Below are 24,467 nucleotides of genomic sequence, written 5' to 3' on the forward strand. Positions count from 1 at the left end.
GTTCCATAATATTTACTTGATTTACTGTAATTAAATCTTCTGTCATTAGGTCTCCTTTCTTCTAGTTATTGTGTACCTTTATAAGAAATCAAAGTCTCTTCTTCAGTGAAGGTATTGCCTTCATACATAATGTAGAAAGAGTAGCAAGAGATTCTAAGATGAATTAGGGGAAGCCAGGCAGCTGGAAACACAGCTAAATAACATGGATATTCTTTGCAAAGAGAGCTGAAGATGCTGGGTGTTGAAACAACATCTGGTAATTCATGAACACTTATGTTATCTGCTGTTTCTACTGAAGGGGCTAACTTGAATTTTTTAACAATTTATTAAAGGATTTTCTGAAATCCTTAAAAGCTTATAAAAATAATTGTATAAACCACATATGTCTTTTGTGTGAACATTACAAAGTGAGTCATATAAAAACAATATCTGGTAGGAGTGGACTTTTTAAAACATGAATTGCATCAAATTGAAAAGTTATGAACTTTATTTCTGTAAAATTAAAACAACAGACAATTTATCATGAATTTTAAGGTAAACTAACTTTTGCCTTTTCCTTCTTGTATGTTCCACATAATTTCCGTAATTGGTTTTAGCAGCTATGTACATTTATTTAAATGATGTATCTGGAATCAAACAGTCCTTCTGATCTGGCTTTTAAGTTAAAAATACACACATTCATGACTCATACTTAAGACAGCCTATAACAAAGCTCAGTTTTTTTGTTCTCAGGAGACAGCATTGTAACAGCGTTACACTGGGTTACATGGGTTACTTGAAACCAGCTACTGAAAAGTGTGGTGTACAGGGCACTCTCCTGGATTTTTAAAAACTATTTTAGCATCCTGACACAGTGTCTCACTGGTATAAACTGCTGCCAACCGTAGATACAAATTTAGTGTGTCCCCAACCTGTTTTGTGAAATTATGGCGCAGCATTTTGGAACTCTGCCAGTTTAAGATACAAGCAAAAGGGCTGCTAGCTCAGGCTTGCTACTGTAAAACATTAAAATGATGATTAATGGGAAACTGATGGAATTCAGTCCTACTCAGGAAATTCAAAGACCTAACAGGGAAAGGAGACAGAAATATGTATCACGGCTGTGGGGCCTGATTTGTTTTCTTGAAACTTGATTCTCTGTCTGAAATCTGCTAGAAGTTAGGAAAGATCAATAGCATTTGACTGTGTGCCCTAGGCAGGAAAGGATTGCTCCAGGTAGTGGTAACAAGGGGTAATTTGAATTTGGTGCAATTTTTCGTCTCCTCTCTTTTCTCATCTGCCAAATTCACTTTACTTTGGCACTGTTTTTTCTGTGACCTTTTCATTTAACTTGCTTCTGGGGTTTGTTAGTTATTTTCCTTCATTACCCTCATCATCTAACCCAAGTACTTACCACTGCTTACACATCCTTCTCCAAAGGTAGGAATCAGAATCCAAATCCAGGAGAGAGTGCTTGGCCAGCATTAACAGCTGGACATCAGCTAGTGAGTGCAAAGTTATTAGTCTGAAGAGTTGGTCAGCACCAGCTTTTTCCCAGTTTTTGAACAGTTACATGGCAGCTTGGAAACCCCTCATATCACAGGGAGACATGAGAGAAAAAAAGGAAAAGGCGCCTGTTCAGAGTTTCACTTTATTGTCTGAAAAACTGTGCTTACTCTTATTCTGTCCTTTCTTCCAAATGCTTCTGCTCCTGCCTCTTAACTTCCTCAGCAGTACAACGTCCAGAATCTGCTGCTGAAGTGACTGATTTATGTTTTGAAATTCCATTGACTACATAAAGTGTGAGGATTGCTTATCTGTTATTACTTATCTATTATTGTCCTAGCAAGATTCCACTCTGGGCATTCATTTTAATTGCTCAATAAATTTATTCTTCATAAATCCTCTCTCCCCAGTAGTTTGGAAATGTGAATGGATCTGAATGACATACAAGTAAAATCTGACTTGGTTTATACTGCTATGGATTGAAGATATATTGGTATGTTCCTTTAACTCTATATTTACAACAGGTGAAGTCAAGGGAAGAGAACAGTTATGTATGTTACTTACACAGAAGATTCTTCAAATAAAGTCTTCACCAACATTGCTAGAAATACCCACAACTTCAATCTGATCACATTTAGGTAACTTAATGTTTCTGTATCTCATACTTTTTGTTTTGTGATTGCATTATAGTTGTGCAACAAAATTGAAAAGAAATAAGTAACATGTTTGGGGGGAATTTCACATCATTAAGTTGAAGTATATAATTTCCTTTGAAAAATTAACATGGCAAGAGATTTAAAAATATGTGTTAATTTTAATAGATACAAATTACTGTAATCACATCAAGATATAAATTACTATAATCATGTCCGCTTAAATCTTTCCATGATTATAATGCCACCCTTTTAGTGTCATGTTTCTAACAAGATATTAATTTCTTGTTGCAAGTAGTTTTTGAATGGGTATAACCATGTGTCTTAAAGCCCATTGCTCTTGGGGAAGACAACTATCACTTTCATTGGCAAAAAAAAACAATGCACAAAGGCAAGAGAAGTTATTGTAGGTGAATGTGCAAGTAGAATAACTGTGAGTCCATAATGACCTCACTACTGGAGTGCCAGGCCATCACTACTGTTTAAAAACAGTTGTGGTGATTTCACAGGGAAACTGGAATCCAAGGAAGCATCCAATGCCAACACTGACTTCCTCCAACTTAAAAGAAAAAAGGTGTGGGGAAGGGAAAAACTCTCAGCAGAGGAGACCTGATGTATATAACACACCAAGAGCTCTGTGATTACAAGGGGTTTTTTTCTCCACTGCTGTATGAGCACCCTGGGGCACTGCATGCACACTTCACAGAGATCATCTGTAGAGAAAACCTGTGCCCTCACCACTGTGGATATTTAGTGTAACTTGCAAAAATTGTTATGACAGTGGAAAGGGACTGCTGTTTTCTACAAATTTAAGGGTAAAGTGTTATGCTATTTAGCTCCTGTTCTCATAAAAATTAATGTGGACTTTTGTAAGTGAAAACAAGGGAGAGGAGACTGTTTTGTAACACTTTTTCCAGTGTGGGAAAGGGATAGGAAAGGGAAAAGGAATTGTTTTGCTCTTGAATTTTCTGCGGAATAGTCAAAGGAGGTTGTTCACAATTTACAGGTACTTGCTGTGTCAGGGACTTTGCCCCTCTCTCTCTTTTAGGTCAATTAAAAAAAAAAAAGAAAGAAAGAAAAGAAAAAAAAAAGAGGTGATATAAAAGGAAGTGACTTCTAAACTTCTGATCTCTTTTAGCTAACTCCTTGCTTGATAGTAGTTTTGGCCACCTAAAATTTAAATAACTTTTGAGAAATATATTGTCCAGTGAAATCTTTTCCTTCTTTCATCTTAATGACTGAGCCTGTTCATTGAGAAGAAATATGTAAATACTGTTATTACCAGAGAGGAGAGTTAATAGCCTTTAATGGCTTAGATTCTGTTAACAGTCATGCCCATGAGGAACTCCTTACACAAGTAGTCTTGGTAAACTCACCAGGAGTCTTCATGTGGTAAAATTACTCATACAAATAAGTGTTTGAGAGCAAAATGTCAGTATTCCTCTCCCACATTCCTCCTGTTCCTCCATGAAAAAAAGCCAGCACATGAACATCAGAAGACATTTTTAGTCTCATATGTCCCAAATAAGGATTTAATCTAGACTAAACAACTGTTTTGAGTATTTGCTGTAACTATTATTGAAAATGTTTTGAATTTTTCTATTCACTTCCTAGCTTTTAATTCTTGATTTAAATCATCTGTAGTGTTCCTGCTTTGTGTGTTCACTTGCTATTTAATGTTTAGTATATCTTTTTATTACAATTTAATAACCTCTACAGTTTAGCTGTATTTTACTGAAAATGCATTCATTACTCTAAAAAGCTTTTGGAATGAGTGGTTCATCAAAAAAGCTTGAATAGCTCAATCTTATGTCCTGCTAATAAGGCACCACATATTTGTTTAATTGTAAGTGCATATTCATGGCATTTACAATCAGCTGCAGTTTAGTTTTCAAAGACATGCTGTCTTTAAGGAGCTGTCATTTTTTTTGGCATGAGGTTACTTGAAAAGTCACAATTTCCCCTGCAGGTACTGAAGTTATCTAATTACATCTATTTATTTATTACAATTAGTGCATTCTTAGTAAGCTGTTTCATGGATAAATGTTTAAATTAATCACTAAAGCAACTCTTTTTCTGAACCGGGTAATAAAACTGATTACAATAGACCTGTGAGTTTTTGGAAGCAGGTATGCAGAGTTTTCCATGGTGATCTGGGGGGGTTTGGCTGTTTGGGTTTGTTTGGAGGCTTTATCTGTTTGGTGGTCTTTTGGTCTGCTGAATTATCCTTGATCCTAGTGGTAAAATAATAACTAACTGCTTTTAATTTAGGCTGATTGTGAGCCAACTCTATATCCACTGAGGAAGTTAACTGAGGTACGCTGTAATTAGGTCTCTGCAGCACCTTCCTCGTACATAAATAGGAAAGTGGATTCCTTGTTGTTTTTCTGTGGTCAACAATGCAACCGAGGAACACATCTGAGTGACAGGTACTCACATTCATCTGGAATTTTTAATCACAGCTTAACACTTGTCAGCTTCGAAGTCTATACTCTTGGGAAATTAGTGTCACATCATGTGATGCAGTGGTTGTAAGGCTGCAAAGAAAACAGATTGTTTGATTGTGTTTTTTTTTTTCTTCTGTGCCTGAGGTTAACTGTCTGGACAGCTGCGAGTCAAGCCTTCAAGACACGCTGCTTTATCTGATTGGTCTCAGTCTTGATCTGGCACATGAAAGGAAATGTGAGGAAGTTTCCAGCAGAGATCATTTTGCAAGTCCAAAGATGAGGGTAAGGTCAAGTTCACTTGTATTTTCACAGTATTTCGTTACAAACATCAACCAAAGTGCCACACAGGCAACACAAGTTTAGTACAGCAGTGATTTTCACCTTTAGGAGATTTCCACTGCTGGAGAATTTTTCATATTCTGTTTACCAGCATCAAAAAGACCCACCACAGTCAAGCAAGAGCAGTTACATTTTTTTAAAGGTGACTCTTCCTTCTAGGGCCCAAACATATGGTGACTTTATCCAAGTTCTGATGTTTAACTTGCACAGGTGTTGCCAGCCTCTCATGGGGCTGCAGGGTAATGTTAGCATCTAGTTAAGGGGTAATTCATGTTACATTAATTTAGCCTGTAATGTTACTGTAACTGCTTTTCTCCTATAGGAAACTACCACTTCTTCCATGCATTCAAAACTGTGGGGGATACTGCAGGACTCTCTGAGGTGGGAAAATACAGCTGCGCTTTTTTTAATTTATTTTTTTAAACAGTGTCTTTTATGGTTATTGTGAGCAGTGTGTGAAACTTAAGACTTCTGGCCTGCAGGGTGGACGGATCTGTCTCTGCCCCAAGAGGCTCACCAAAAACATTTCCTGAGTTATGGATGAGCATTGCCTTACAAAGCCAATCCTACAGACTGCCTTCCCCCTGGAGACTGTTCCAGTCTCAGTGCTGGCTGCTCAGTTTGTAAAGTTTTGTCCTAGTCCCACCAAGGCCTTGGTGAGATTTCCTAACTACTTTTCAATTTCTTAAATATGTATATAGTTATGCTGCAGTGCTTTATGGCTTTATGTAATCAGTTTTTCTTATGGCAGAATTGTTGGTTAGCTGTACATTTCAGTGAAACCACAATTTAAAATTTTGTTAGCTGTTGTAACATGCAGTAAATTCTGTGGTTAAAGGAAGAGGCATATTGAGGGAGCCTGTGTACTCTTCAGTTCAGTCACCCAAAATGCTATTTTGTGTATTCTGTGCCTGAGGAACAGGTCTTCACACTTGTGACTGCTGCGTAAATATGATGGTTCTCAACATCTACTACAGAGAAGCAAGAGGGGCTTCTTCTGTCCTTTTTTTGAGGCCTGCAGATGTCTTAATCTGAGATCTTAAAAAGTAAAGTTTTCATCCCCCAAACTAAAAATCCATACATTTAAATAAATTGGCCTTCTTTATGATGTTTTTTATATGTGCCATGAAAATATAGGATTATAAATTGCCTGTAGAATATCTTAATAGCTGTCAAGCAAATTAATCTATCACTCTAAAAATATAAACAAATGCAGCCAGTGCATTGGGTAAAGGAACATCTCTCTGAATCCTTTTGGCATCTCTTTTCAGAGGCAATTACAGTGGTGCAAATTAAAATGTAATATTGAAGTAAAGGTGAAGTGGATGATGTGTTGCTAGACAAAAGTTGAAAAGATAGAGCACTGATCTGTTCCAAATTAGTTATGGTTTTATTTTATTGTAAATTCTCCAAGGTTTTAATCTGTTTTAGATTTGAGGATGGGTGGGTGGTGGTGGTTCTTTTGTCTTCAGAAAAGCATCTTTTATAATCAAAAAGGCACCGTCCTGGGATGCTCTGGTCACTTGGGTGGTTATTAGGGAGAGCTGTGCGCAAGCTGGCACCAAACTAAACCCTCAGTCCAAATCCCCACTGTGCTCTGAGAGGAGGATAATACAAAAATGAGCATGTCATGTCCTCGTGTCTCCTTTGCTGGGATGATTTCATGGGGAATAATGATAGGTGCATGTTCAGCTGACCTACAGCAATTGACACACGAGTGCCCTCCCATTAGGAGCAGGGTATGTTCAAAAGGTTCAGTGTTAGGGCAGTTTTCATTACTTCCTTTAAAAGTTCCTTCATTTACAAATTCTCCCTGTCTCGAAGCATTTCTCTCTTTCTCTGTGCTGTTTTCATAATTTTCTCATAATACCAGTAAACCATGCTTCACTTCATGTAATGCTTTCTTCCAGGGAGAGCTGAACTCCATACAAATTTACCCTGATCAATCTGTGTCCAATCTGTTACTGGCTTGATCAGATAGAAATGGATGATATCAGTGAAGCTGGCACATTGCTCCTAACCTTTCCTGATGGTATATTCAATACTGCAAAATACCAAAGGTCTAAATTTAAAGGAGGATCTACAAAATCAGTCCTCTTTCCAAGAGATATTTAATACATCTCTCGTCTCTCTAAAAGTCTTAGTTTGAAATTAGGTTTTGCTGCTGTTTGGTCTTTATTTCCATTTAATGCCTAGGGCGTGCCACATTCCCTCAAAGTACACCCTAGCTTTCAACTTTTCCTCATTATTTTGCAGGGTTTCATAAAGAAAAGTAATGAGCATTTGCCTTTCAATGGACCTGTCCTTCCTTTTCAAGGCAATGTCTTTTATTATTGTCTTTCAAAGAGCAAATCAATCCCACTAAACTTTTTATCCTAATGATTTTTTTCAATTACTTTGTTTCTTATTTCACATCTACATTAGTATAACTTTGGTCTTTTCCCTTAAAAAAAAAACAAATACAAAAAAAACTCCAAAACAACACATTAATACTCACTTATGTCTTTTTACTTTCCAGCTTTTTTAAGGCATTATTGACTCTCACCTTTGTGAATGTTTGCCCTTGAAGTTTAAATGTTTGTAATAAACACACACTTTTTACTGCTATTATTAGTAGGTATGGCCACAAATTAGCTATTTCAGTTCAAATTCAGCTCCCATTTCTCCCAAGGTACCATCAAGAATCCTTCTCTCCTGGCCAGCCTTACAGCTGAGGAGCAGGGAGACCAATTTCAAAATTTTAAGAACTGCATCAGCATAATTTTGGTTGTAGTCAGGAATAAGACACAGTCAAAAGGAGGTTGTTTTGGGGAGAAGTAATAGCCAGTCTGTGATATTAGTTGAGAAAACTCCAGTAGTGTCATGAGTAAATTGTAAGGAGTTTAAAAAAGTTCTGACAAGGTCCTCTATGTTAGCAAAATTTATATTTTAGGAATTCTGCGTATTCTGTTGTCAATTTGTAATTGACGTTCCACACAGAAAGACATTTTTACCAGGTGAACAACACAGGTTGCCTTGGTCGACTGGCAAAGCCCATTTGTGCAGCATGTACAGCAGCTTTACCTCACTGTAATTCAGCCTTTTCATCTCTTTCCTCTCAAGTTCACGTAGATTCCTCGTATGCTGATATTTGTGCTACAGATGTGTATCTATTTCTAAGTTTTGAGAAGACTGGTGTTAGCACCTTCTCACTGGAACAGACGAGATGTTTGTCTGAGTTGGGAAGGTGACCTGAAAGCTGCAGAATAAGATTTCAAAGTCTTGGTCCAAGGGAGAGGCTAGAGCAGTATCAAGTTATCTTAGAAGATTTGGATCTAGTTACAAAAAGACAGGTTACACTCAAAGGCATTGGAAAACTGCATATTAATAAGCTTTTCTAGGGTCAGTCTGTGGGGAGGTGCTGTAATATAGAGGCTGATAACACAGGCTGCTTCAGAAACCCAATGTTTTGTTCTTTGATTTTTTTTTTTTTTTTTGCATTCTGCACCATGTATTAATTCCTTTGCTTAAGTTACTCTCTAATTTACACACAAACGTCCCAGGCCCCTTCAGTTCCTCTCTATCTTAGAAGCAGCAGGAGGAATTCAGCTTTTCCTCACTTACTTTTCAGCAAAACACATTAATAATTGTTTTTTAAATAGCAAATAAACTCAGGCAAGGAATCCTGCATTTTGAAAGGCAACATTTAAAAAAACAAAGACTGATGGCCTCTTGTACCAATCATTTCTTGTTATAAAATGTAATTTTAATTACTCTCTGTGGATTCAAAACATCTTTTTTCTAGGCATAAGTAAAATTTTTTTCCCCTCTGTCTTACAAAGGAATATACCATCAAATAATAAATATTCTATTCATAATTTTTTGCTCACTGTGAGTTGCCTCTTAAATATACACACATTGTAAGTTAACAATAAGAAATCCTAATACAATCTATATTGAATAGTCATGTAGATAATTCAGGTATTTTAGTGTACAGAATCTAATAACTCTTAAAATTAGACCAAAATGACAGAAAAAGCTGTTAGGATGCAACTTTCCTAGTACATTAATCCTTCAGTATTTCCATATATGCTACAACTAATGCTGTTAGGAAGGGTAAAATGCAGTGATCCTACATTGGTTATAGGATAGCTGATATCTGGGCTCTGAGGAACACTACACATACATATCCACCCTCCTGTTTTTACAAATTGTGTTTCCCAACATTGTTGATTTTCCATTTTAACAAGATGTAAATGTATTTTTAAACAGCAATTGCAACTGAGGTGCTCCTTTAAAGGGTTTTCTTTTCTCTAAAAGGGCTTTCTGGCCTCTGGTTTCTCCAAGTCCTGGAAGCTTAAAGCTAAATACTCCCATTAGGCTGGTTCAGGTGGATAGGAACTTTCAGGAGGACCATTTATATGTGTTTGACGTTCATCAGTAAGGAATGGACACAAAGGGTAAAGGGGTGTTACAGACACACTACTTAGCTTATGCCTCTAAGCCAGTCACAAACAACAGGTACCTCCTTAGCAGCCTTGCATGGACTGGCTTTTGTGTAGGGTGAGGATGAATCTTGGGGCCAGTCTTTTTGGTGACAACATAAATGAATGTAGGGAAAATTAATTTACTGAATTGTCTTCTAGGTCATTGTTTCACCTCTGGAGGAAGATGGAGGAAATCCATGCGTGAGAAAGCTACCCAGGGATATTTGACAAAAAAGACAACTGGCTTGAAGTCCCTGAGCCAGAAATCTCTGGGAATTGGGAGAAGACACCTGGGGAAGTGTTGATTACTCTTCTGCTACAGTTTTCTGCATTTATCTTTCATCACACAAGGTAATTTGGCTTAACCTAGTACAGCTGTTCTTACATCTTGCACTTGGATATATATGGATTTATTTTTACACAGTGGATATTTACATGTCTGTTTTAACTACTATGTGGTACAGGTTTCCTAATTCCCCTTTAGAGACAGTGGGGAGCAAAATATTCTCACAGAAAGTGTTTCAGAGCAAAAAAAAAAAAGCTTGGGTTCTCTTTCTGCAGGTAATCCTTGATCCACTGATAGCAGAGGGAGGTAAAACAGCTGGACTGGCTGATATAAACTGTGCAGTGTTGAGTGGTTTCCCCCATCATCACTGAATGTACCCCTTTAACACAGAATGTGCTCAGTCTGTGGCAAGTCCTGTGTAACAAAAATTTGCCTTGTGCTGTTTCAAAATACCACATCAGATTTAACAGCAAATAGCAATCATAACGCAATTATTACAGCTACAAGGAGAGCTAAACACAATGGGGCCTTTTGTTGGGGGTGTGCAGCTTTTTATCACTGTTAAGCTGCAGTGTAAAATTCACTGTATGTCTCAAGCCCCCAAGGGGCATGTCTTGACCCTTCTGACTGCTGCTCAGCAGGGCAGATGGGGCAGCTCGGGGTCTCTGTGAATTGCTGTCATCCTGGGGGAGTGTTCGCTGCCAGCACACAGAGCCCAACAGAGGAACACGCAAAGATTCACCCGTGCTGGGTGGGACAAAGAGGAGGCTGTGGAAGGTGGGATGAGGTACCACAGTTTGGAAATTCTGGTGTAAATGTTTGTGACTGAACATGCACCCTGAGCTGTGCTGGAGCTGCCATGAATCCTGGTCCCATGGGCCTCCAGCTCTGCCTGTGTTTTCTCACTTTACCTGAGAGAAGCAGCAGAATAATAAAAGACTATTTCTGACACATTTCACCGTTTTTTTTCCCCTCCCTCTCTTTGTCTGGGATTATGCTGACTGTAGCTGAAACCCTAGTGCCCTCTTCTGATCTTGAAATAGGTGTCATTTCTCAGCACACCTGTCCCTGCATCTCCTGCTCAGCAGCCGATTGTTTGAAGTTAGGCGAGCATTTGGGGACAGATATTTTAATTTGTAATCAGCTTTAAAGCTTTCAACATTTACTCTGATCAGAAACAGGAGCTTAGTCAGAAATTAGCCTTTCCTATTTAAAAAAAGCATTTTTTTTCTCCCCTGGCAGGAGCTGTAGGCTTGATCTGAAGTCCACAGAAGCAAAAGGATAAATCCTTATCAGCTGTGGCCCAGCCCTTCACACAGCACGTTCCCTGGCCAGCAGAGTCACTTAGGCTGAAAGAGGCATACTATTACAAGATCTTCAAGGGACAAAGACTAATTAAGGATAATCTTGTAGAAAATGTTACTTTTTCTGGACGTGTTTAACATGGGAAATAGTGGTAAGTGATAATTGTACAATTCCTTACTTATGGGAGGCTTTCCAGTGCTAGTAAACCAAATTTAGTTTATGTGTCCGTATATCTAGACAGACATATGTAATTTCATATTACATATATCTCTTACACTCAGATAGCTGCAGACTGTATGAATTAGTTCATTCATCATTTCCAGGCTGCCACCTCTGGGATGGAAGGCAGCAGCTGGCAGGGAGCAGACAGCAGTGCTGCACAGCAATGTCGGAGTCAGAAACTCTGCATCCAGTTTGCATTGTAGGGCGGTTCCATGCCAGGGGAAACTAGAAACCTCTTCCTTATAAAAATGCAGTTCATTTTCTCAAATCATCTTAAAATCATATTTTTTGCTGATCAACATTGAAAAAAAAATTTAATAGAAAGTTTGCCCTTAAAGAACATGATATATCCAAAATATGCTAAATGTTGGTAAATCTTGTAACACTAAATTTAATGCAAAATAAGGTTATGAATTAATTTTCACAGTCCTGGCTTTTCTAGACTGTGGCTGTTTGCTTACATTTTGAGCAGCTAATATTCTGCAAACTGAGAGTTGTGCTACTGCAAATAAACATTCTCTACTGACCAAACTATTTGTTGATAATTTTAGATGGAAATTGTTGAGAGACTGATGGGCAGATTAACACTAAAGGCCTCTCTAGCAAGAGGTTTAACAACACATTAAGCAACAAAAGGGATATTTATAGCACATTCCTGGAATATGCTTTTTCCAGCTCTCTATTGCCACCTTGAGTCTCTGACTGCCTTCAACAGAAGAACAAAAAAAAACTGGGGCGTAACACAGAGAGACAAAGGGAAAATGGATTTCCAGTCCCAATGACCAGAGCCCTCTCCAGTCATCAGCTGTAAGTCATCAAGCATAACAGAAATAACATTATTTACTTTAACTGAGGTTATACACGTTGTGCCACAGTAGAGCAAGAGCTGAAGCGAAATGCCAGAGCAGTGTGATGTTGGTGCATATTTGTTGTAAGGGATTGCAGAATGAGGTTCTTGGAAAGCAGCTGAGATTAGGGCTGATGGGGAATTCTTGGATACGTGCATCACACACACACACCTCTGGCAGAGGAGCTAGTCAGAGTTGATGGTGTATTTGCAGAGGAAGAGAAGAATTGTGAAAGGACTATCCTTCCTCTATGCAGATGTTTTGATACTGTTCTCTTTGTCCTATAATTGCCCTTCACAAATTTTTCACTTTCCTCTGAAAACCAGTCAGACCAGGAACTGCAGTACCTGATCTTTCCAATCTCATATTAACTACAGACTAAAGAAAAACAATGGATTTCCAAGTCCCTTGGGATAGGTGGCATAAAAAGTAGAAACCTGAGGCCTTTCCTATGTGGACATTTCTCTGACACCTCCTGCTTTCTACCTTGTAATGTTCAGACTTTTTAAAGGTTTATAACTTTTAGGAGTCTTTTAAAATTATTATTATTATTATTCCCTCTTCTCTCCTATTGCCTTATTTCACACTTGGTGACAATGTTTTCAGACAATATTCAGAACTCAGTATTTTATGAGTAATGAGTGTCCCAGGCAACAGGAATGCAATTGTGAGGTCATTGTTACTAATTGAATACTTGCTGGGGGATCTCTTTCCCCCCACTGAGTGCTAGACATGTACTAAAAATAAATTGCTAAAACTTGATTCTAATGAAATCTACTGTCCATAGTCCATTTCAGACTCTTTAGTGTATTTGAGCACAATATTAGCAATCCCAAGTACTTTACTCTTCCAAACAGAGGATAATGTTTTAAGGTGCCATTTACACTCTTCTCTAATAAATTTCACAGTCATAGACACTAAGAAAGTTTAAACTGTGCTAGCACAGGGTTAAATTAAACCCTGATGAGTTGGATTTTTCTCCCTACTTTTTGCTGCTGCTTTACTGCAGCACATATTGGTCTTTTCTCTTGGCTTGTTGACCTGTGAGCTTTTTAGCATGTGCCAAGCTGAGAACCAGCTTCTAGACCCTCCTGCCTGGTGCAGGGGATATGCTGGGGTAAGATAAAGAGGTGTGATTCCTTAATCCCCCAATGCAAGTAAAAACTATGAAGGTGTCAGGCCTCTAGGCTGTTACTCCATAGAACAGCTGGCACAAAGGAAAATTTTATGTTTTGTTCCTGCTGCAGCTGAAAAAATAGGTATCTCTGTAGTCCTCTGGTTTTGTACTCATTTCAGTACTCACACTGCCTTCCTGGGACTTGGATGATTCTTCAGATACTGGTTATGTATCAACTTTAGCATTTCTTTGAAAGAATGGTTGAATTTATTGGATTCTGCCTTCTGTACTCTGCTGTCAATGGCCTTCCAGAGAGGTACTTTGGCACACCCATCCTGGGCTCTCAGAATTCATACAGCTGATTATTTTTAATAACATTCTTGGAATAAATTCTGGATGGTGTGTTTTTATTTATATTGATGTCATTGCACTGCTGCAACTCTGCCTTCAATACTCCTTTTTATGTATTTCATGCAAGTGCCACATTAAATGATCATGGGATTCTTGGAAAAGCAACAGGAAATTATATAATGGTGCCCGCAAGTCTGTGTATTGACTTTTCCACAGACTTGCTGGTCTCTGAGCCTAAAAATTGTTGGTAAAACAAAGATATTTGATCTTATTTTCTGTTCTTGATTCTTGTTAGTGACCAAGACACTCTGGTCTTTTGCTGTTTTGTTGTGTTAAAAAAAAAAAAAAAAAAAAGGAAAGAAAAAAAGAAAGTAAACAAATTATAGAGATTATTGTGGTTTTGATTATAAGGATAGTTGTTTAATTTAGTTGCTTTACATTCCTAAGTAACTACTAACAGGATTTCATATGGACACACTGTGTTATCTTCAAGTAAGCTACAACTTGCATTGAGATGAGCAGAAATGTCTGTACAGAGTCATAATTCTGGTACAAAACTTGTAGGACATGGAATAAGTAATTATCTTTCAAATCGAACTCAGTACATTTAAACCATAAGGCATAAGCTATAAAAATGGAGGAAAGCTACAGGGAAAGCTGTTGTCTGTGGCATTGTTCCTCAGTAACCTTCCAGAGATCATGAGCTGTGGAGGGCAAGGCAAAGATTTTTGTGGAAAATTATGGAAAATCCCCTGATGACGATGTCACAGGAATAGCTGCAAGGCCTGTGCTTTTGGCCCTATCTAAAGGGATCTCAAAGTGCTTCTTGGAATATTTTGGATATTTATAGCTGAGAATTCAAAATCTTTTTCTCTTTGATGGCCCAAAAATAACTTTTCTTTTGAAGATATGATGACTCTTTCTGGTTTAGTGTGGTGATTTAACCAAATAACTTTCCCCTTTTATGGGTCTAGTTTCCATCTGAGGGATCCAGGGATACCCCCTAGATGCTAGAAATAAATGACCTTTTACACTGTTTGGAGCCTTCCAGCCTCATCTGGGTAATTCCTTCAGTAAATTCCCTTCTTGTCTAGGATAGCTGATCAATTCCTCAGGCCAGGCTAGCTTTTCACCACATTCCTTTAAAAGTCTCATCACGGGATAAGTCCCAATAGGTCCTAGTCTAGCACAGTGTCAGGGTGGTGACAGTGCCTGGCAAAGGACTGTCTCCTCACTTGTGCCATGCTGTGACACTGGCTTGCCAGGAGCCCTTGGTGATGCTCCTGCCTAGTGCAATCCCATATATGCTACTGCAGAAGGTACAAATGCAGTCTTAAACTGACAATCAGAAGTCCAAGGAAAGGAAAAGAGCAGTCTACCTGCTCTGAGACCTGCAATCACAGAATCACAGAGTCAACCAGGTTGGAAAAGACTTCTGAGATCATCAAGTTCAACATGTGGCCCAACATCACACTGTCAACTAGACCATGGCACTAAGTGCCACATCCAGTCTTTCCTTAAACACCTCCAGGGATGGTGACTCCACCACCTCCCTGGGCAGTCCATTCCAATGTACAATTATTCTTCCTGCAAACAACTTCTTGATGTCCAACCTAAACCTAAGGTTGGACAACCTAAGCAGAGCTTAGGACTGTATCTTCTTGTCCTACTGCTAGTTGCCTGAGAGAAGGGACTGACTCCCACCTGGCTTTCAGGGAGTTGTAGAGAGTGATGAGGACTTCCCTGAGCCTCCTTCTCTCCAGGCTAAACAACCCCAACTCCCTCAGCTTCTACTCTTAGGACCTGTGCTCCAGTCCCTTCATCAGCCTTGTTGCTCTTCTCTGGACACACTCCAGCACCTCAATATCCTTCCTGAACTGAAGGGCCCAGGACTGGACACAGCACTCCAGGTGTGGCCTCACCAGTGCTGAGTACAGGGGAAGGATCACTTCCCTGCTCCTGCTGGCCACACTGTTCCTGATCCAGGCCAGGATGCCATTGGCCTTCTTGGCCACCTGGGCACACTGCTGGCTCATGTTCAGCTTCCTGTCAATCCAAACTCCCAAGTCCCTTTCCACCTGGCTGCTCTCCAGCCACTCTGTGCCCAGCCTGTAGCGCTGCAGGGGTTGTTGTGGCCAAAGCGCAGGATCCGACACTTGGCTTTGTTGAACTTCATCCCACTGGAATCAGCCCATCTATCCAGCCTGTCCCGGTCCCTCTGCAGAGCCCTCCTGCCCTCCAGCAGATCAACACTCCCCCTCAACTTGGTGTCACCTGCAAATTTGCTAATGGTAGACTCCATCCCCTCATCCAGATCATCGATAAAGATGTTAAACAGGACTGGGCCCAACACTGATCCCTGGGGAAGGCCACTAGTGAATGAAGCCTTTCACTGTGTTAAAATAACTCTGGTACCAAGAACAGTCTAATCTTACCAGGGTGAGGTCAGAAAGTGCTGTTTTACCCTGAAGCAGAATATTTGACTCAAGCAGTAGATGAAATTAATCTCTCCTGATCTCTCCATTGCAACTGCTGGATGGCTTCCAAGGCTCAAGCAGGCCTGTGTAGCATTAGTTTGAATACTTCAGGATTCCTGTGGTCTGAAAAAAGATATATCCTATAAAATGCTGCTTCAGTTCTTCATTCACAGTGCTGGCAGCTCTGCAGCAAGCAGAGGACAGGACAGAGTGGCAGATATTGGTGGTTGAATTTACTGAGCCTTTCCATAGGGCTCAAACCAACTGCAGCTGCCCTGGTCTTAGTTCATCAGTCCCAGATTTTACCCGCTAGAACTGAGATGCTGACAGTTGTCCTAAATCATTAAGCACTGACATGATAATTAAAGAAAAAAATAATTCCCAAAGACACTTGGGGTGTGAGAACTTCTTAATTTCACAGGTATGACATTCTCACACCCACTATCCTGAGTTTCTTACTTCACAATTAATTGAAATCAGATATGGATTTGTATTTTCTGAATGAGAACAGCCCCTCTTCAGCATTTATTTTGTTAAGATAGACAACATGCAGCACAAATTCTGGGGAAAAAAAAAAATAAAAAGGCTCAATGTAGTAATATGGTGAACAGAAAGTTTACTGAAAAATCATTAATTTTTTTTCCCCTCCAGCATAGAACCACTGTATTACTCTACTACATGAACTATTTGCTTTCTACTGTTTGGAGATTCTACAAGTGAAAACAAAAAGTACTAGAAACCTCTAGAGTATTTCCTTAAAAAATTCCTCTTTAGTTGTTCACTTAAATCTTTTCCCAAAGTAGATTTTTGAAGCTATGTTATACTACTATCAAAAAGGTTTGATTCAGCTGATAAGCTAAATGAGACCAATGTCTTTTGTCATGATTTAGAATGAAGAAAAATTAAGCTGCTTTCCATTGTAAGTACTTACATGTTGGGTGTGCAAAAATTTGCCTTAAGTGTTTACAGTGCAAACACTGTTTTTTAAGTAGCCATAATATTCTGAATGCTGTTGCTAAAGCTCAGTTACTCTTTCTTCTTTGTTTTCTGACAGACTGTATGATGAAACATCAGGTAATACACTTTCAGAGCACGAACCATCATCCCATTTTATTGCTTTAATCAGTGTGAAAGGAATGATTTCATTCACTATCCAATTACATTCCTGAGTATGCTCATTTTAATAGGCTCAGTATTTCCCTAATTTATCTGCTAATCATTAGAAACACATTTGGCCTCGGCTCAGAGACTGCTGTGTCCTAGGTTTCAAGCTGGGATTAACACAGTTCTAAGAAATCAAAACAAGTCTGTGTAATGGAATTAGAGTATTTTGCACACACTCAGGTGACAACAAGTAGGGTTGATGGTTTGTACGCTGAGGGCTGTGTTTGCTCATCTCTGCAGGCACCCACAAAGGTCAGGATTTTCACTGGTTGATACAACTTCCTTAGCAGGGTTTAATTACCAGGAAAAAAAGTGCCTACAGTGACAGAAAAGTCAGTTTATCATGTAATTAAATTGGCCTTGCTGGGGTTTAAAGATGTGTTTGTGAACTGGGTGAATATTTGTGTGTACTTTGATTGTAGGGACGATACTGTAAATGGATCCATGTATCTTCTCTGGAATGAAACACGTTTTTCAGACAAATTTACCACCTGGTAGGAGTCAGGCAAGGGTGAGATTAACTTGCAGCATTATCGCAAACTTGTTCAGCATTAATCTGCAAATTGAATTTATAAACCAGGGATTAGTTTTGCTAGGATGCTTTTCCCCACACATGCTCATCTTGCTTATCTAACAGCAAATACTCATTATTTATTTATGGAATTATGGTTATTATTGATTTCTACAGCATTATTTTTAGAACTAAATTTTTATTAGAAATAAGCCAAGCCTGAATAGTGAAATTAAAGGGATTTTTTTTTTTTTTTTAGATGTTAAAGTTTGGACATGTTTTAATTTGGACCTGCCATGAAGATAGTACCAAGAAAAAGGTTTCTAATAAGACTCAGAGTATATTGCTAAATAAGAACTTATCTCAAAAGTAATCTGTTTTAAAATATGATTAGGTGATTTCATAAAACCTTGAGTCTTTATTTCCCTGCAAATGGCACCTCTTGGACTTGATATAATGTTCTGTTTCCTGTTGGCTATAATTAGAGCAAGAAAACCAAGATTCCCAGACCTCCCCGGAAATAGGCTTATTCCCAAAAAGAAAACTGACAACAAGAGTTATTAATGTCCCCAAAAGCAAACTCCTACTCTGCAAGATAAATAAAAATAGTTCAGTTTTCTGCAATACTGTGAGTAGAGTTAGATAACTTGTATAATACCTGGAGTCAAGAGGAAAAGATAAAGAAAAAACTAAAAGTCATCCTATAGACAATGTGATACTTTGTGACAGCTACAATATTTAGCAAAGTACATGTAGAAAAAACAGTTTTGATATCCCTCCAGAACACCTATGAGAGAAATTATACAATTTTAACAGAAGTCCTTTAATTGAGGTAAAATGTCTGGCTTGATCCTCCCTTGGAGAACCACATTTTCATGTTTCAGGATGATACACTTGTTGCTTTTAGCTCTTTATGTTTCTAGTTCTGCAGTGAGAGTTGATTGACAAACAGCACATGCCATATGCCTCCTCCTCACCCTGCAACCAGAAGGTTGGGGTTAAAAGTGAGAGGGAAAAATGGGAGAGGAATAAATGAGAGCACAAGAAATTTGGCACATCAGAAATCTGTACATACAACGAAGTGCTGAATGACGCATTAATGCAAACCACCTTAATTATAAATTATATGTGGTAAATTACAAGATAAAAGTATTTTAGAAACTAAATCCATCCCATATTGGTATGTTGCATTATCCTGAAGTGACCCTGGGCAGCCAAATGTTCTTGCAGTCTGTCCTTGGCTCCTTTTGCATTATGCAGGTTCCTAAGCCAAATTTGCAAAGTTAAACATCTGAGCTGTAAATAAAGATTCCCAAAGCCTACTGTGCTTTCCTTGTTCTAAGAGAACCTTCACAGTATGGCCTCAATTCAACTAAGTACTTAATATGTACTTAAATCCCACTTAAATCAATGGGATTTAAACATTTGCTTAAATGCTTTGCTAAATCATGGCCTATTAAACTGTCTATGTTGGAGATCAAACTGTAATTTATATTGCTGTGATTTCTTCTTCTGGTGCTATATATGACACACCAAACTACATTTCACTATAGCCTTGCTTGACCGAAACTGGAACTGTTTAAAGTGTGCAAGACCTGTATTCCTCATGTGCAAGAAATAGGTTTTATTTATTTTGGTCATCAGCTACTGTAAACTTGTGTTCCTGATAAAGTGAAGTCAAATTAGCCCAGTTAGGAGACAGAATGTTTTTCACACACCATCATTCTGAAGATGAGTAACATGAAATTTTCCTTTTTCAGTAATGATTGCAACCCCTGGTCAATGTGGGAACATACAGTTTTTTACAGAATGTAGACACATGAAAATATTTGAGGAGGAAGAGAGAAGATTTTTATGCTTTGGCTGATTTGTTGGCAATCTCCTCTTGGCTATTTTTTTTCACAAATGCAACTAGGATTGACAAGAAAAACAACCTTTTGTAGCTGAAGAGGCAGCAAGAAAAGAAGTTGCCAAAAGAGCCGTCAAGACTCCCCAAGTAATTTGATGTGTAGGGAAAATATGTTGAAAATATTGCAGCTGTATATACTATAAATTTTTTAGAAGAGAGTCAGATGTCCCTCTATGCCTGGGATGCCCAAAGAGATTACTCTTGCCTTATCACTAGTTTTTCTGAAGAGAGTGAGGGTGAATGGTGGGAAAGTGAGGATACTTCTTGACTTGTCTTGTAATGCAAGCTCTCTGCTTGTAGTGGAAATCAGCCAAAAACACAGCTCATATGCCAAGAAAGCCCAAACGAAGAGATGAGTGGAAAATACCAGATGCTTAAACTTGTCTTGGATTTTCTCAAAGCTGCTAATACTGGTTTTCTGCTTAATTAGCCAAATAAGGGATGAACTGACTGTGCTTCTCTTTCATGTACAGATACTTTTTGGAACATATAAGAATGAGTGAGCCACCTCTCGAGCACTACTGTCCATGTCAGAGGAAGAGATAGCTGTTGGTTTCTCAACATTAAGAGAAGGTAATTGCTGTAGAGCATATTCCATACCCCTCACATACACAGCACCACCAGCCTACCAGAATTGCCCCAAGACTGGGATTCCTGAGACACCTTGCTGTCTGGAAGTTACTTTACGTTTCTGTCCTAGGAGGGAATTACTCTCAATATGCACGCTTTCCCAACCAGACAAGATTTATTTTCAGTCAAAGTGTTGTCTTTTGTTCACAGCTTAGTTTTCTTTTAAGCATGCTAATTTTTCCCCAAGAGATCTTGGTATTTTGTCTGTAACCTCTGGGTGGGGTATGGATGGACAAATAAGTCTATCCCTCTTGGCCATCATGTAACCTTTCCAAAAGGGATGTTTTTTCATGGGCATCTCTAAGCATTTTTGTGCCTCCTGAAAGGTGAGAATGAGTCAAACATGCATTGAGGTTGTTTAAAAGTACAAAACCATGAGACCATACAGACAGGCAATTGAATTTAAGTAAAGAAAAGGTGAGCCTCTCAGCTGAGAAAAGCTGTGATACCAATCATCTGTACTCTTCAGAGTACAGATTCTGGAGAGGAGTAGGTGGGATCAGCATCACTGATATTTATAGTTTACTTTTTCTTTGTGTCACTTGTTTGCCACATAATTAGAAACCCTACAGCACTTGATTAGTCCACTGAGTACATCTGATATGGCCTTTTCTGACTGCAGATGTAAGTGGTCTGAACACACACAATTTCACAATTTCACAATAATTTAAATATTTAATTTCCATAATTGTATAATATGTACATATATATTAATATTTATCACTTATAGAAAAATTAAATACATGCAGCATAGGTTGTGAGTTTAAAATAAATAGATATAAAGATAATGTTTATATTCAGAATAGTTTTATAATAATTTAATACTAGCATATAAAATTAATGTGTCATCATTTGGAAAAAATCCTACTTCAGAATGCAAAACATTCAAAAAATTAGGGTACATTTCTGATTGAAAATGCTTGTTATGTATTAAAATATGTCTCTATCTATCTATAGATTTATAGTGTAGATAGATAGATACAATAAAAGTGTTTCTTAGCAGGATTTTTTAACCTCTACAGTAAACCATTACAGGGCTTCTGTGAAAGGGAAAAAATAGTAATTTATTGAGCAGGGGAAGTAACTCTTTTCTCATACTTCATCTGATAATACAAATTCTTCATCTTTCTCTGTTTATTGAGGAATCTTTTTTTACAGTTTCCTTTGCTCCCAAGACTAGATAAAAATTATCATTACTTTTGAAAATCTTAGAATGTTGCAGTGCACTTTGTTTCACCTCAGAGGCTGATTTGTGAATTGTACATGAAGGTGTTACATGTTTTCATGTTCTTTTTTTTTTTAACATTTAGAATTTCCCCAAATATTTATAACTACCCATTCTTTTCTCACAACTAAGAAGTATAGATATAAAAAACACATCCCCCCTTCTTCGCACTCTTTATCACATATTGAATTAAATTAGAAGGGAAAATGGGAGAGAAATTAAATTGCAATTATGTTTCTTTCTTCAAGTGATCATAATTTGATTTAATTTCTAATAAAATATTAATAAAATATTAACTTTTCTTTGAGAGAAATTCCATTAATGGAACAGTTTCCCAGGGAAACAGAAGCAAAGTGATTAACTGTCATTTCTGCTTCAGTAATGAGATCTTTCCAAAATAAATAGTTTTGCTTGGTTTAGCATTTGTCTCTTATGTATTTATGCACAGGTCTAGAACATCAGCCTATACAGGGTATGTCCTGGACCTTGTTTTGGGGTCTCTTAACTCTCCCTCTTAATTCTCACACTTGTTAGAGGTTGTAAATTAAAAGCAGTGTACAAGAGAATCTCCTTCAGATTCTATAATGAAAAATGGGGAAAAATCATACACAAGTCTAAATTCAGTGACACAATGTCTGAAAGTATTTACAGAAAACACCAAACAAACAAAAAAACCCAAATAAAAAATATGTCCCTGTGCAAGTTCTCATGAAAAGGTTCACAGTTTCTAAATTGGATAATTTTAATGTACTCCTATGGTTGTTTTTCAGTTAGAAAATTGAACTCCAGAAATGTCCCCCTGGCTAAATGAGGCTTTTGCAATGTTGAAATTAATCAATCAACTCTTCAATAAGAGCCAAGCCTCAAATCCACAAGCATGACACAACAGCTAGTAATGGCTATATAAATTGATTTCAGAAGGTTAAATGTGCACATTCAGGGCTTAGAACAAAGTCTCCATGGCCTTATCCAAATGGGATATCTGTGTGACTTACATTGCTTTGCATACACTGTAATAATGAAAATTAAAGGACTGGGTTTAGATGAGGCCATGAAGTTTGATTCATAGTTGAAATTTAGACTAGCGCTTTTTTTTTCCTGATGAACAAAGTCCATGGAAATCTGACACTGAATCATTTTGTTCCCTCCTGCGGCAGAAAAAAGGATGTAAGAAACCCAAAAGTACTAAATAGATGTGTGAGGGTAGATTTTTTTTTTTTGGTTGATACTTGGGCACATTTACAGGATGAAATATGATTTTTTTTGTTAGACCTGGATGAAAATCAAAGTTGGCAATAGCAACAGTAGTTGGCTTCCATGCTGAGGCTGTGGCTGAGGTTGGCATCAATACTTTGACTAAACTTTGGAAGAATCAAGTTGAAAAATGGGTGCATGGTAAGAAGGGGATGTAAATCTCTAAGTAATCACATCCAAAGCCTGACTGGGTAGAAACAGGTAGGCTTTGATATACTGCTTAGCCAGAAGTCTGCTCCAACATAGGTATACTTAATTCATTCGAACAAGTGTAACAGTTCTGAATGGCAGGCAAATCTGATAAAGAGCCAGGTTTCAACCAAGAGTGGGATAGAGGCGGGTTTTGGACAAGTCTGCTGTAGGTTTTCTCTGTGGGACTTTCCAAACTAAAGCTCTTGTTAGATACAGACTGAAAAAAGGGATTCTGGGCTTTGTGACATTTAATATTTGTTACAGAAGAGGTTCTCAGGCTAAAATCAATGTTATGTCCTTCAGAGCTCAGAAAATTTCAGTTATGAAAAGGGCATGTAGGTCTCTCGGGACTAAAGTTTTTGTGCAACCCATGCTAAAACTGTTTCAGATGCATGAAGTAGAATTTGGATTTCAGCTGTTCACATTCAGGCAGAGTGACTAGAAATCCTTGGCTTAGATAGTTGTTTAGGTGGTGTTGATCTTCCCTGTCAGGCTGAGGTTTCCAGGGGTAGGTGACTGGCCAAGCTTTTCATACTAAAGCTTGTGTTCAGAATTATGTATATGTTCCTTGGCTGAATTAGAGCTTAAGACCTGCAGCTGGTGTCAAGCTAGGACATGGAATTGCCAATAATGAAAAAAATCCAAAATTAAAAGGAATGGGTGCTGCAGTGATTAGTCACTGTGAACAGCAAATGACAACCAAACACGGGAAAGATGAAAGGTGTGACAATCAGTGTAATCAGTACAGAAAGCCTAATTGCAGAAGAAAAAATAATCTGATGCTGATGATATGAATTATGTGCAGCATATATCCAAAAACTGAATGAGAAAAAAAATGCAAAATCAGAAACTGGAAGGGGGAAAAAAAATCTAAAAAAAAAAGGGTATTTGTTTAATTTATTTATTTATTTTTAATCCTTTTAAATGAGGTTTTGGCAGATGTCACAAGGATTAGCATTTCTTGATAGAAGTAACTTTTCGGAGTGGCCATGAGCCTTTGAGATAGTTTGAGCCCTTTGCCTGAGACTCCACACGCTCAGCGGCGATGCTGCAGTCTCTGCAGCCACCTGGCGGGGACTCTGTGCGTGGTCACTGAGGCAGAGCCAGGCAGGGACACTCAGCTATTCAGCAGCACAGAACCTTGCTGCTAAAGTCGAATCTCTAGGCTTTGCTCCCTTGTCACAATGAACTTTTACTGGTACAGAGTAAGCAGGGTCCTACAGCATGTCAGTGAGTCGTGACTGTAAACAGTGGTAGGAAATTTCTTATTTAAATTCAAATCCTGGGCTTTTTTTCCCCCACACCTCTAATCACATAGAATTCCTATAGGAGTAAGAATGAAGAACCTGAGGCCCTGGCTGCAAAACAAATGAAGGTCCCTTTCGTGCTGACTCTATATCCATGGTGTTGTGGCAGAGCATATGACTTCCCACAGGAGCCTTGGAAGGGTTGGTCATGTTTGACAGCAGTGCCAATAGGCTGCAAGGCTGAACAGTCTATTTATGTTTCCTACTTCTGACAACTTTGATGCCTTCTGTTTTCTTGGTCTCACTGTTTATAACCTCTCTGTTCCCGTCCTGCCAACT

The 24,467-nt window shown here is 38.3% G+C and overlaps 1 long non-coding RNA gene across 2 annotated transcripts in view; it reads left to right on the forward strand.

Annotated features, from left to right (window-relative positions):
• Nucleotides 1–20,147, forward strand: part of LOC126637041 (uncharacterized) — a 64,786-nt gene extending 44,639 nt beyond the window's left edge. The window contains exons 4-10 of one of the 2 annotated variants that reach the window (XR_007628170.1): nt 2,010–2,123; nt 4,410–4,567; nt 4,730–4,867; nt 9,550–9,741; nt 10,919–11,132; nt 11,879–12,010; nt 20,054–20,147. This is a non-coding gene — a long non-coding RNA (uncharacterized LOC126637041). The remainder of the gene's footprint in view (nt 1–2,009; nt 2,124–4,409; nt 4,568–4,729; nt 4,868–9,549; nt 9,742–10,918; nt 11,133–11,878; nt 12,011–20,053) is intronic. The other variant, XR_007628171.1, reaches the window with a different exon arrangement.
• Nucleotides 20,148–24,467: the final 4,320 nt, after the last annotated feature.

Source organism: Myiozetetes cayanensis, unplaced genomic scaffold (genome assembly GCF_022539395.1).
Source record: "Myiozetetes cayanensis isolate MyiCay16 unplaced genomic scaffold, myiCay2020 scf14, whole genome shotgun sequence".
NCBI classification, from domain to species: domain Eukaryota; kingdom Metazoa; phylum Chordata; class Aves; order Passeriformes; family Tyrannidae; genus Myiozetetes; species Myiozetetes cayanensis.